This window comes from Trichechus manatus, unplaced genomic scaffold, assembly GCF_000243295.1.
Source record: "Trichechus manatus latirostris isolate Lorelei unplaced genomic scaffold, TriManLat1.0 scaffold00068, whole genome shotgun sequence".
NCBI lineage: Eukaryota > Metazoa > Chordata > Mammalia > Sirenia > Trichechidae > Trichechus > Trichechus manatus.
The window spans coordinates 2639836-2652308 of NW_004444004.1; the positions used below are offsets into that span (position 1 = coordinate 2639836).

Here is a 12473-nt window from a genome sequence, read left to right on the forward strand (position 1 = left end):
CCCAAAACCCATAGCGACAATTCCAAAACTTCCAACCCCACCCACTCTCTTTACTTTATTTATTTATTTAAATGAAACTTCTTTTTTTTTTTAATTGTACTTTAGATGAAGGTTTACGGAACAAACTAGCTTCTCATTAAACAATTAGTACACGTATTGTTTTGTGACATTGGTTACCAACCCCATGACATGTCAACACTCTCCTTTCTCTACAGTGGGTTCCCCATTACCAGCTTTCCTGCCCCCTCCTGCCTTCTAGTCCTTGCCCCTGGACTGGTGTGCCATTTTAGTCTCGTTTTGTTTTATGGGCCTGTCTAATCTTTGGCTGAAGGGTGAACCTCAGGAGTGACTTCATTACTGAAATAAAAGAGTGTCCGGGACTATACTCTCGAGGTTTCTCCAGTCTCTGTCAGACCAGTGAAGTATGGTCTTTTTTGGTGAGTTAGAATTTTGTTTTATATTTTTTTCCACCTCTGTCCAGGACCCTCTATTGTGATCCCTGTCAGAGCAGTCAGTGATGGCAGCCGGGCACCATCTAGTTGTGCTGGACTCAGTCTCGTGGAGGCTGTGGTAGTTGTGGTCCATTAGTCCTTTGGACTAATCTTTCCCTTGTGTCTTAGGCTGGGTACTCCAGAGAAGCAAAACCAGCAAAAGGTATATACATATATATAAAAAGAGAAATTTATATCAAGGAAATGGCTTACTTGGCCCCTAGAGGCTGTCCGTCCCAAGTCCATGAGTCAGAAAAGAGGATTCTCCCGATCATGTAGCCACAGGGGCTGGCGAACCCAAGATCAGCAGGCCAGAGAGCAGTGCTGCTGCAGGCCATGAAGACTGATGAATCTCAAGATCGGCAGACAAGACTGCCGGCAAGCCACCAGCCCAAGTCCCAAGAACCAGAGGCCAGATGAACGGGAGCAAGCTGCAGGATCCGGAACAAGCATAATCCCCAGCAAGGTGAGCAGGAAGGAAGTAGGCAGAGGAGGTGGTGTGCCACCGCAGGCCCTGCCCCCACCAGTACCACTCAGTAGATTCCATCATGGGGGTGATCACGAATCAAATTTCAACAGTGAAGTGATCACAACATTATACAACGGCCAAAACACTGAGAATCTTGGCTTAGCCAAGTTGACACACAATCTTAACCATCACACCTTGTGTGTTTGGTTTTCTTCATTCTCCCTTGCTCCAGACCGGTGAAACCAGTTGAGTATCTTAGATGGCCACTCACAAGCTCTTAAGACCCCAGACGCTACTCACCAAAGTAGAATGTAGAACATTTCTTTATAAACTATGTTATGCCAATTGAACTAGATGTTGCCCGAGACCGTGTTACTCAGAGCCCTCAGCCCAGTAATTTGGTCCCTCAGGGAGCTTGGATGTGTCTATGGAGCTTCCAGGACCTTGCCTTGGACATGCTGTGCTGGCTTCCCCAGTATTGTGTACTGTCTTACCCTTCACCAAAGTTACCACTTATCCATTGTCTATTTAGTGTTTTTCCATCTCCACACCTCCCCTCCCTTGTAGTCATCAAAGATTGTTTCTTTTTGTGTGTAAACCTTTTCATGAGTTTTGTGTGTGTGTGTGCTTTAGGTGAAAGTTTACAGCTCAAGTTAATTTCTCATACAAAAATTTATAACATATTGTTATGTCACCCTAGTTGCAATCCCTATAATGTGACAGCACGCTCCCCCTTTCTACTCTGGGTTTCCCGTGTCCACTCAACCAGCTCCTATCCCTTTCTACCTTCTCATCCCGCCTCCGGACAGGAGCTGCCCATTTAGTCTCATGTATCTACTTGAGCTAAGAAGAACATTCTTCACCAGTATTATTTTATGTTTTATAGTCCAGTCTAAACTTTATCTGAAGAGTTGGCTTCGGGAATGGTTTCAGTTCCATGTTAACAGAGAATCTGGGGGCCACGTTTTCAGGGGTTCCTCTAGTCACCATCAAACCATTAAGTCTGGTCTTTTTACATGAATTTAAGTTCTACACCACACTTCTTTCCTGCTCCGTCAGGGACTCTCTGTTGTGTTCCCTGTCAGAGCGCTCATTGGTAGTAGCTGGGCACCATCTAGTTCTTCTGGTCTCAGGCTGATGGAGTCCTGGTTTATGTGGCCCTTTTGGCTCTTGGGCTAATATTTTCCTTGTGTCTTTGGTGTTCTTCATTCTCCTTTGCTCCAGGTGGGTTGGGACAAATTGATGCATCTTAGATGGCCGCTGGCAAGCTTTTAAGACTCCAGACGCCACTCACCAAAGTAGGATGCAGAACATTTTCTTAATAAACTTAGTTATGCCAGTTGACCTAGATGTCCCCCAAAACCATGGCCCCAAGACCCCTGCCCCTGCTATTCTGTCCCTCGAAATGTTTGGTTGTGTTCAGGACTTCTTAGCTTTTGGTTTAGTCCAGTGGTGCTGAATTCCCCTGAATTGTATGTTGTCCTTCCCTTCACCTAAGATGATTCTTGTCTACTATCGCGTAAGTGAATTCTCCTCTCTCTCCCTCCCCACTCTCATAAACATTAAAGAATGTTTTCTTCTGTGTTTAAACCTTTCCTTGAGTTCTTATAATAGTGGTCTCATACAATATTTGTCCTTTTGCGACTGACTAATTTCACTCAGCATAATGCCTTCCAGATTCATCCATGTTGTGAGATGTTTCTCAGATTCGTCACTGTTCTTTATCGTTGTGTAGTATTCCATTGTGTGAATATACCATAATTTGTTTATCCATTCATCTGTTGATGGGCACCTAGATTGTTTCCATCTTTTTGCTGTTGTGAACAGTGCTGCAATGAACATGGATATGCATATATCTATTCCTGTGATGGCTCTCATTTCTCTAGGGTATATTCCAAGGAGTGGGATTGCTGGATAGTATGGTACTTGTATTTCTAGCATTTTAAGGAAGTGCCAAATAGATTTCCAAAGGGATTGTGCTGTTTTACTTTCCCACCAACAGTGTATAAGTGTTCCAGTCTCTCCACAACCTCTCCAACATTTATTATTTTGTGTTTTTTGGATTGCTAGCCCTGTTGGGGTGAGATGGTATTTCATTGTAGTCTTGATTTGCATTTCTCTAATGGCTAATGATCATGAACATTTCCTCCTGTATCTATTAGCTGCCTGAATATCTTCTTTGGTGAAGTGCCTGTTCATATCCTTTGCCCATTTTCAAATGGCGTTATTTGTCTTTTTGTGGTTGAGATTTTGCAGTATCCTGTAGGTTTTTGAGATTAGACCCTGATCGGATATGTCATAGCCAAATTTATTTTCCCAGTCTGTAGGTTGCCTTTTTACCCTTTGGATAAAGTCTTTTGATGAGCATAAGTGTCTGATTTTTAGGCGCTCCCAGTTATCTAGTTTCTCTTCTGGTGTTTGTACATTGTTAGTTATGTTTTGTATGCTGTTTATGCCATGTATTAGGGCTCCTAGCATTGTCCCTATTTTTAATTCCATGATCTTTATCGTTTTATATTTTATATTCAGGTCTTTGATCCATTTTGAGTTACTTTTTGTGCATGGTGTGAGGTATGGGTCTTGTTTCATTTTTTTGCAGATGGATATCCAGTTATGCCAGCACCATTTGTTAAAGAGACTGTCTTTCCCCATTTAATGGATTTTGGGCCTTTGTCAAATATCAGCTGCTCATAGGTGGATGAATTTATTTCTGGGTTTTAAATTCTATTCCATTGGTCTATGTATCTGTTGTTGTACCCATACCAGGCTGTTTTGACTACCATGGTGGTATAGTAGGTTCTAAAATCAGGTAATATGAGACTTCCTACTTTCTTTTTCTTCTTCAGCAATGCTTTACATATGTGAGGCCTCTTCCCCTTCCATACGAGGTTGGTGATTTATTCCTCCATCTTGTTAAAAAATATCATTGGAATTTGGATCAGGATTGCATTGTATCTGTAGATCGCTTTGGGTAGAATTGACATTTTCACAATGTTGAGTCTTCCCATGCATGAGCAAGGTATGTTTTTCCACTTACGTAGGTCTCTTTTGATTTCTTGCAGTAGTGTCTTGTAGTTTTCTTTGTATAGGTCTTTTACATCTCTGGTTAGATTTATTCCTAAGTGTTTTATATTCTTGGGGGCTATTGTAAATGGTATTGATTTGGTGATTTCCTCTTTGAAGTTCTCTTTGTTGGTGTGGAGGAATCCAGCTGATTTTTGTATGTTTATCTTGTATCCTGATACTTTGCTAAAATCTTCTATTAGTTCCAGTAGTTTTCTCGTGGATTCTTTGGGGTTTTCTGCGTATAAGATCATATCATCTGCAAATAGGAATACTTTTACTTCATCCTTACCAATTTAGATGACCTTTATTTCTTTTTCTTGCCTTATTGTTCTGGCCAGGACCTTCAGCACAATGTTGAATAAGAGTGGTGATAAAGGGCATCCTTGTCTGGTTCCTGTTCTCAAGGGGAATGCTTTCAAACTCTCTCCATTTAGGATGATTTTGGCTGTTGGCTTTGTATAAATGCCCTTCATTTTGTTGAGGAATTTCCCTTCTATTCCTATTTTGCTGAGAGTTTTTATCATGAATGTGTGTTGGACTTTGTCAAATGCCTTTTTTGCATCAGTTGATAAGATCATGTGGTTCTTATCTTTTATTTTATTTATGTGATGGATTGCATTGATTGTTTTTGAAATGTTGAACCATCCCTACATACCTGGTGTGAATCCCATTTGGTCATGGTGAATTATTTTTTTGATTTATTATTGAATTCTATTGGCTAGAATTTTCTTGAGGATTTTTGCATCTATATTCACGAGGGATATTGGTCTGTAATTTTCTTTTTGTGTGGTGTCTTCACCTGGTTTTGGCATCAGGGTTATGCTGGCTTCATAGATTGAGTTCTGGAGTATTCCATCCTTTTCTATGCTCTGAAATACATTTAGTACTAGTGATATTAATTCTTCTCTGAAAGTTTGGCAGAGTTCTCCAGTGAAGCCATCCAGGCCAGGGCTTTTTTTGTTGGGAATTTTTAATCTTCAATCTCTTGTTTTGTTATAGGTTTATTTAGTTTTTCTACCTCGGTTAGTATTAGTTTAGGTAGGTAGTGTGTTTCTGGAAATTTGTCCATTTCCTCTAGGTTTTCAAATTTGTTGGAGTACAGTGTTTCATAGTATTCTGTTATGCTTCTTTTAATTTCAGTTGGGTCTGTTGTGATATCACCCTTGTCATTTCTTATTCTGGTTATTTGCTTCCTCTCCTGTTTTTTCTTTTGCCAAATTGGCCAATGGTTTATCAATTTTGTGGATCTTTTCAACGAACCAGCTTTTGGTCTTGTTAATTCTTTCAATTGTTTTTCTGTTCTCTAATTTATTTATTTCTGCTTTAATTTTGATTATTTCCTTTCCTCTGGTGCCCATGGGCTTCTTTTGCCTCTCTCTTTCTGTTTGTTTGGGTTGTAGTGTTAATGTTTTGATTTTGGCCCTTTCTTCTCTTTGGATGTGTGCATTTATTGGTATAAATTGACCTCTAAGCATTGCTTTTGCTGTGTCCCAAAAGTTCTGGTAGGATGTTTTCATTCTCATTTGATTCTGTGAATTTCTTTATTCCATCCTTGATTTCTTCTATAACCCAGTAGTTTTTGAGCAAGGTGTTGTTCAGTTTCCACGTATTTGATTTTTGTTCCTTGCTTTTTCTGTTATTGATTTCTACTTTTAAGGCTTTGTGGTCAGAAAGGATGCTTTGTAATATGTCGATGTTTTGTATTCTTTTAAGGCTTGCTTTGTGGCCTAATGCGTAGTCTATTCTGGGGAATGTTCCAGGTGTGTTGGTAAATAGAGTATACTTGGCTGCTGTTGGGTAGAGTGTTCTATATAAGTCTATGAGATCGAGTTGGTTGATTGTGGCATTTAGATCTTCCATGTCTTTATTGAACTTCTTTCTGGATGTTCTGTCCTTCATCGAAAGTGGTGTGCGAAGTCTCCTACTATTATTGTGGAGCTGTCTATCTCTCTTTTCAATGCTGTTAGAGTTTGTTTTATGTATTTTGGAGCCCTGTCGTTGGGTGCGTTTATATTTATTATGGTTATGTCCTCCTAGTATATTGACCATTTAATCATTATATAGTGTCCTTCCTTATCCTTTGCAGTGGATTTTGCTTTGAAGTCTATTTTGTTAAAAATTAATATTGCCACTCCTGCTCTTTTTTGATTGTTGTTTGCTTGAGGTATATGTTTCCATCATTTGAGTTTTAGTTTGTTTGTGTCTTTGAGTCAAAGGTGTGTGTCTTGTAGGCAGCATATAGGCTGGTCATTTTTTTTATCCGTTCTGCCAGTCTGTCTCTTCATTGGTGCATTTAGTCCATTTACATTTAGTGTAATTATTGATAGGTATGAGTTTAGTGCTGTCATTTTGATGTATTTTTTTGTGTGTTGTTGACAGTTTCTTTGTTCCACTTAATTTTCTGTGCTGAGTCTTTTTTTTTAATGTATTTTCTTTTCATCTTTTTCATTGTTGTTAATTTTATATTTGCTGAGTCTTTATGTTTTTCTTCTTTTTTCATTTTAGTGTGTAGGATTGTTAGTTTCCTTTGTGGTTAGCTTAATATGTACCTCTGTTTTTCTAAGTTTAAACCAATCTTTTCTTTCTTTATATTGCCTTGACTTCCTCTCCATATGAAAAATCTATGACTACATTATTTAGTCCCTCTTTTTTGTTTTAATGTTGTCATTTTTACATACTGATGTCTCTGTTTCTTTACTTTCAGTGTTTTAGCTTTGATTTATTTTTGTGACCTCCCTGTCTGGGTTGATATCTGGTTGTTGTGTCCTGTGTTCTAGTCTTGGGTTCTTATCTGATGTTGTTGATTCTCTAACCAGGAGAGTCCCTTTAATATTTCTTGTAATTTTGGTTTGGTTTTTGCAAATTCCCTAAACTTCTGTTTATCTGGAAATGCCCTAATTTTGCCATCATATTTGAGAGACAGTTTTACTGGATATATAATTCTTGGCTGGCAGGTTTTTTCCTTCAAGGCTTTATATATGTCATCCCATTGCCTTCTTGCCTGCATGGTTTCTGCTGAGTAGTCCGAGCTTATTTTTATTGACTCTCCTTTGTAGATGACTTTTTGTTTATCCCTAGCCACTCTTAAAATTCTCTCTTTATCTTTGGTTTTGGCAAGTTTGATTATAATATGTCTTGGTGACTTTCTTTTGGGATCTACCCTGTGTGGGGTTCGATGAGCTTCTTGGATTGATATCTTCTCATCTTTCATGATATCAAGGAAGTTTTCTGCCAACAAATCTTCAACAATTCTCTGTATCTTCTCTTATCCCCCCTGTTCTGGTACTCCAGTCACTCATAGGTTATTCCTCTTGATAGTGTCCCACATAATTCTAAGGGTTTCTTCATTTTTTTAAATTTTGTTACATGATTTTTCCTCAAATAAATTGGTGTCAAGTGCCCTATCTTCAATCTCACTAATTCTGACTTCCATTGCCTCAATTTTGCTATGACTTTCTATTGAGTTATCTAATTCTGAAATTTTATTGTTAATCTTTTAGATTTCTGTTTGCTGTCTCTGTGGATTTTTGCAGCCTGTTAAATTTGTCATTATGCTCTTGTATAACCTTCTTAAGTTCCTCTGTTACTTTGTCTGTATGTTCCTTGGCTTGTTCTGCGTTTTGCATAATCTCCTTCCTGATACCTTGAAGAGCTCTGTATATTAATCTTTTGAACCCTACCTCCCGTAATTCCAAGATGTTCTCTTCCTCTGGAAGGTTTCTTAGGTCTTTGTTTTGGTCGCTTGCTGAAGCCGTCATAGTGTGCCCCTTTATGTGATTTGATATTGACTGTTAATCTCCATCAGTAAGTTATTATATTTATTTATTTTATGTTTGCATACTGTGTCCTAGCTTCTTGTTTTGTTTTGTTTTGTTTTGATATGCCCAAATAGTCTGGTCATGTGAGCTACTTTGATTATTGGTGTCTTTGCAGCTGTCATTTCCTGTCACCAGGTGGTTAGAGCTATTACTAGGTATGTGAGCCCCGTAGTCCATTTACTTTTCTTGTGTGGATTCAGCTCAGGTTTCCAGGTCGTTGGTCACTGAGTGTGTGCTGCAGGTTCTCACCTACAGTCCTAGAAGGGTAGGGCTATGTAGGGGTGATTGGGGCAGGCACAGGTTTCTGGCTGCAGTAGGGGGCCACAAGCTGAGCAAGGTAGGGTGTTGATGACTGCCCCTGAGTTCCTGGGTGGAACGTGTGTCCCTGTTCCCTAGAACTTGTAGGTGGGTATGTTTTGCAGCTGGACTTTGGGCAGTCAGTGCTGTTGGCTGTAAGGACTGGGAGGCACCACTTATTCTCGGACCCCTGTCGTGAGTGGCTAGGTGGAGTTGGAGCCACCAGTCTTCAGGCCCCTGATGTGGGTAGGTGAGGACCCTACTTAATGGGTAGGGGGGTGTCAAATGTCACAAATCTGCCACTCACCCTTAGCTGTTGAAGTTGAAGATAGGCTTCAGGTATGTATCTTGTTTTACTATGCTGATGAGGGCCTTGACTGTTTTAATGGACCCACACAGGTCTAGGCGGTGGTAAAAGGCATTCAAAGTCCATGGACCCCTTATGCTTGTGCCTAGGCAAAGGGGCTGTGCCTGCCCTGAGGTCCCGGTTTAATGGAGCTGGCAAATTATTTTTTCCTGTTTGTTATTTGTAGGTTAATTTGTTGCCTCTCCAATGGCTTGGGCGCAAGACAGCTCCCACTTCCAACCCGGGGGATGTGGCAATCACTGAAGCTGGAACGAGACTGGAGCAGAGCAGGAAGTGGTTGGGTAAATGGGAGAGAGGTACTTCCAAGAGGGGGAAGGTTTTTTTTAATCCCACATAGTAGGTTAGACTCTTGCACTTAACTTTTGTAGATCTAGTGCTGCTTTCCCCTGGTTCCTCAGGGTTGTGCAGAGTCTCCGCCACTCAGTTTCTCTGGTATGGAAAACGTGTCCCGAGCACTACTTCTTGCCTTGGCCTGCGCTTGCTGGCCGATCCAGCCTGCAGAGTGCCAGCCAGGTCAGGTCTGGCAAATCCTCCCTGCTTCTGAACTGTCTCTCCCTCCCCCTGCCACTCAGTCTGAATCCTCAACTTTGCTTTTGATGTTCAGGGCTCCTAGACTGTCATATATAATCGATTCACTTGTTTTTTTTTGGTCTTTGTTGTAAAAGGGACCAGAGGAAACATCTGACCATCCGCCACCTTGGCCCTACCCCCTGCCTCATGAGTTTTTATAGTAGTGGTCTCATACAATATTTGTCCTTTTGTGGTTGACTTATTTCACTAACCATAATGCCCTCCAGACTCATCCACATTGTGAGATGCTTTGCAGATTCATAATTGTTCTTTATCGTTATGTAGTACTCCATTGTGTGTATGTACCATAATTTATCCATTCATCTGTTGATGGGCGTTTAGGTTGCTTCCATCTTTTTGCTATTGTGAACAATGCTGTAATGAATATGGGTGTGCATATGTCTCTTCGTGTGATGGCTCATATTTCTCTAGGATATATTTCTAGGAGTAGGCTTGCTGGATCATATGGTATTTCTGTTTCTAGCTTTCTAAGGAATTGCCATCTTGTTTTCCAAAATAGTTGTACCATTTTGTATTCCCACCAGCAGTGCATAAGAGTTCCAGTCTCCTTGCAGCCTCTCCAACATTTGTTATTTTCTGTGTTTTTGATTTGTACCAGTAATACTGGGGTGAGATTGTATCTCATTGCAGTTTTGATTTGCATTTCTCTAATAACTAGTGATCGCGAGTATTTCCTGTCTGTTAGCCACTTGAATGTCTTCTTTGATGAAGTGTCTGTTCATTTCCTTTGCCCATTTTTTAATTGGATTATTTGTCTTTTTGTTGTAGAAGTGTTGGATTTTCCTGTAGATTTTAGAGATTAGAGCTTTGGCAGATTTGTAATAGCCAAAAATTTTTTCCCAGCCTATAGTGTCTCTTTTTACTCTTTTGGTGAAGTCTTTTGATGAGCATAAGTGTTTAATTTTTTGGAAGATCCCAGTTATCTAGCTTATCTTCTGGAGTTTGTGTGTTGTTAGTTATGGTTTGTATCCTGTTAATCCCGTGTATTAGGGCCTCTAGCGTTGATCCTGTATTTTCTTCTATGATCTTTATTGTTTGTGGTTTTATATTTAGGTCTTTGATTCATTTAGAAGTAGTTTATGTGTATGGTGTGAGGTATGGATCCTGTTTCTTTTTTGTGCAGATGGACATCCAGTTTTTCCAGCATCATTTGTTAAAAAGACTGTCTTTTCCCCATTTGATGGACTTTGGACCATTGTTGAAGATCAGGTGATCATAGGTGGATGGATTTACATCTGGGTTCTTAATTCTGTTCCATTGGTCAATGTAACTGTTGTTGTACCAGTACCAGGCTGTTTTGACTACTGTACATGTATAGTAGGTTCTGAGGTCAGGTAGTGTGACCCGTCCTACTTTATTCTTCTTCAGTAGTGCTTTACTTCTCTGAGGCCTCTTCCCTCTCCATATAAAGTAATGATTAGTTTTCTGTCTCTTTAAAGAATGCCGTTGGTATTTGGATCGGGATTGCATTGTATTTGTAGATTGCTTTGGGTAGAATCAGCATTTTCACAATGTTGAGTCTACCTATCCATGAGGATGGTATGTTTTTCCATTTATATAGATCTCTTTTGGTGTCTTGCAGTATGTTTTGTAGTTTTCTTTGTATACGTCTTTTACATCCCTGGCTAGATTTATTCCTAAGTATTTTATTTTTCTTAGGGGCATTATAAATGGTATTGTTTTCCTGATTTTCTTTTCATTGTTCTCTTTATTGGTGTATAGGAATCCAACTGATTTTTGTATGTTTATCTTGTATCTTGCTAATCTGTTGAATCTTTGTATTAGTTCCAGTAGTTTTCTTTTGCAGTCTTTTGGGTTTTCTTCTTATAGTGTCATATTATCCACAGATAGGGACAGTTTTACTTCTTCCTTACCAGTTAGGATGCCCTTTATTTCTTTTTATTGCCTTATTGCTCTAGCTAGGACTTACAGCACAATGTTAAATAGGAGTGGTTATACAGGGCATCCTTGTCTGGCTCCTTTTCTCAAGGGGAATGTTTTCACCTCTCTCCATTAAGAATGATGTTGGCTGTTGGTTTTCTATAGATGCCCTTTATTATGTTGAGAAATTCCCTTCTATACTTATTTTATTGAGAGTTTTTATCAGAAATATGTGTAGGACTTTGTCAAATGCTTTTTCTGTATCGATTGTGATGATCATGTGATTATTTTATTTTATTTTATTTATGTGGTGGATTACAATGATTGATTTTCTAATGTAGAACCATCCTTTCATACCTGGTATCATGGATTGAATTATGTCCCCCCAAAACTATGTGTCAACTTGTTTAGGCCATGATTCCCAGTACTGTGTGGTTGGCCTCCATTTTGTGATTGTAATTTTCTATTAAAAAGGATTAGGGTGGGATTGTAACAACCTTATTAAGGTCACAACCCTGATCCAATGTAAAGGGAGTTTCCCTGGAGTGTGGCCTGCACCACTTTTCATCTTACAGGAGATAAAAGGAAAGGGAAGCCAGCAAAATGGGGACCTCATACCACCAAGAAAGTGGCACCAGGAGCAGAATGCCTCCTTTGGACCCGGGGTCCCTGCCCCTGAGAATCTCCTAGTCCAGGGTAAGACTGATGATGACGAGGACCTTCCTCCAGAGCTGACACAGAGAGAAAGCCTTCCCCTGGAGCTACTGCCCTGAATTTGGACTTGTAGCCTACCAGACTATGAGAAAATAAATTTCTCTTTGTTAAAGCCATCCACTTGTGGTGTTTGTCTTATAGCAGCACTAGATGACTAAGACACCAGGTATGAATCTCACTTGGTCATGGTGTATTATTTTTTTGATATGATGCTGAATTCTTTTGGCTAGAATTTTGTTGAGAATTTTTGCATCTTTATTCATGAGAGATATTGTCTGTAATTTTCTTTTTTTGTGATGTCTTTGCCTGGGTTTGGTATCAGGGTTATGCTGGCTTCATAGAATGAATTTGGAAGTATCCCTTCCTTTTCTATGTTCTGAAATAGTTTGAGTAGTACTGGTGTAAGCTCTTCTCTAAGTGTTTGGTAGAATTCTCCAGTGAAGCCATCTGGGTTGGGGCTTTTTTTGTTGGGATTTTTTTATATTAATTTTCAGTCTCTTCTCTTGTTATGGGTCTGTTCAGATTTTCAACATCATTTTGTGTTAGTTTGTGTAGATAGTGCATTTCTAGAAATTTGTCCATTTCCTCTAGGTTTTCAAATTTGTTGGAATATAGTTTTTCATGTACTCTTTTAAGATCCTTTTTATTTCAGTTCTGTCTGTTGTAATGTCCCCTATTTCATTTCTTATTTGGGTTATTTGCATCCTCTCCTGTTTTCCTTTTGTCAGTTTGGCCAGTGGTTTATTGATTTTGTTGATCCTTTCAAAGAACCAACTTTT

The 12473-nt window shown here is 39.4% G+C and overlaps 1 pseudogene; it reads left to right on the forward strand.

The window, feature by feature from the left end:
- Nucleotides 1–837: 837 nt before the first annotated feature.
- The window catches only part of LOC101348106 (glyceraldehyde-3-phosphate dehydrogenase-like), a 169239-nt pseudogene continuing 157603 nt past the window's right edge, over nucleotides 838–12473 (forward strand).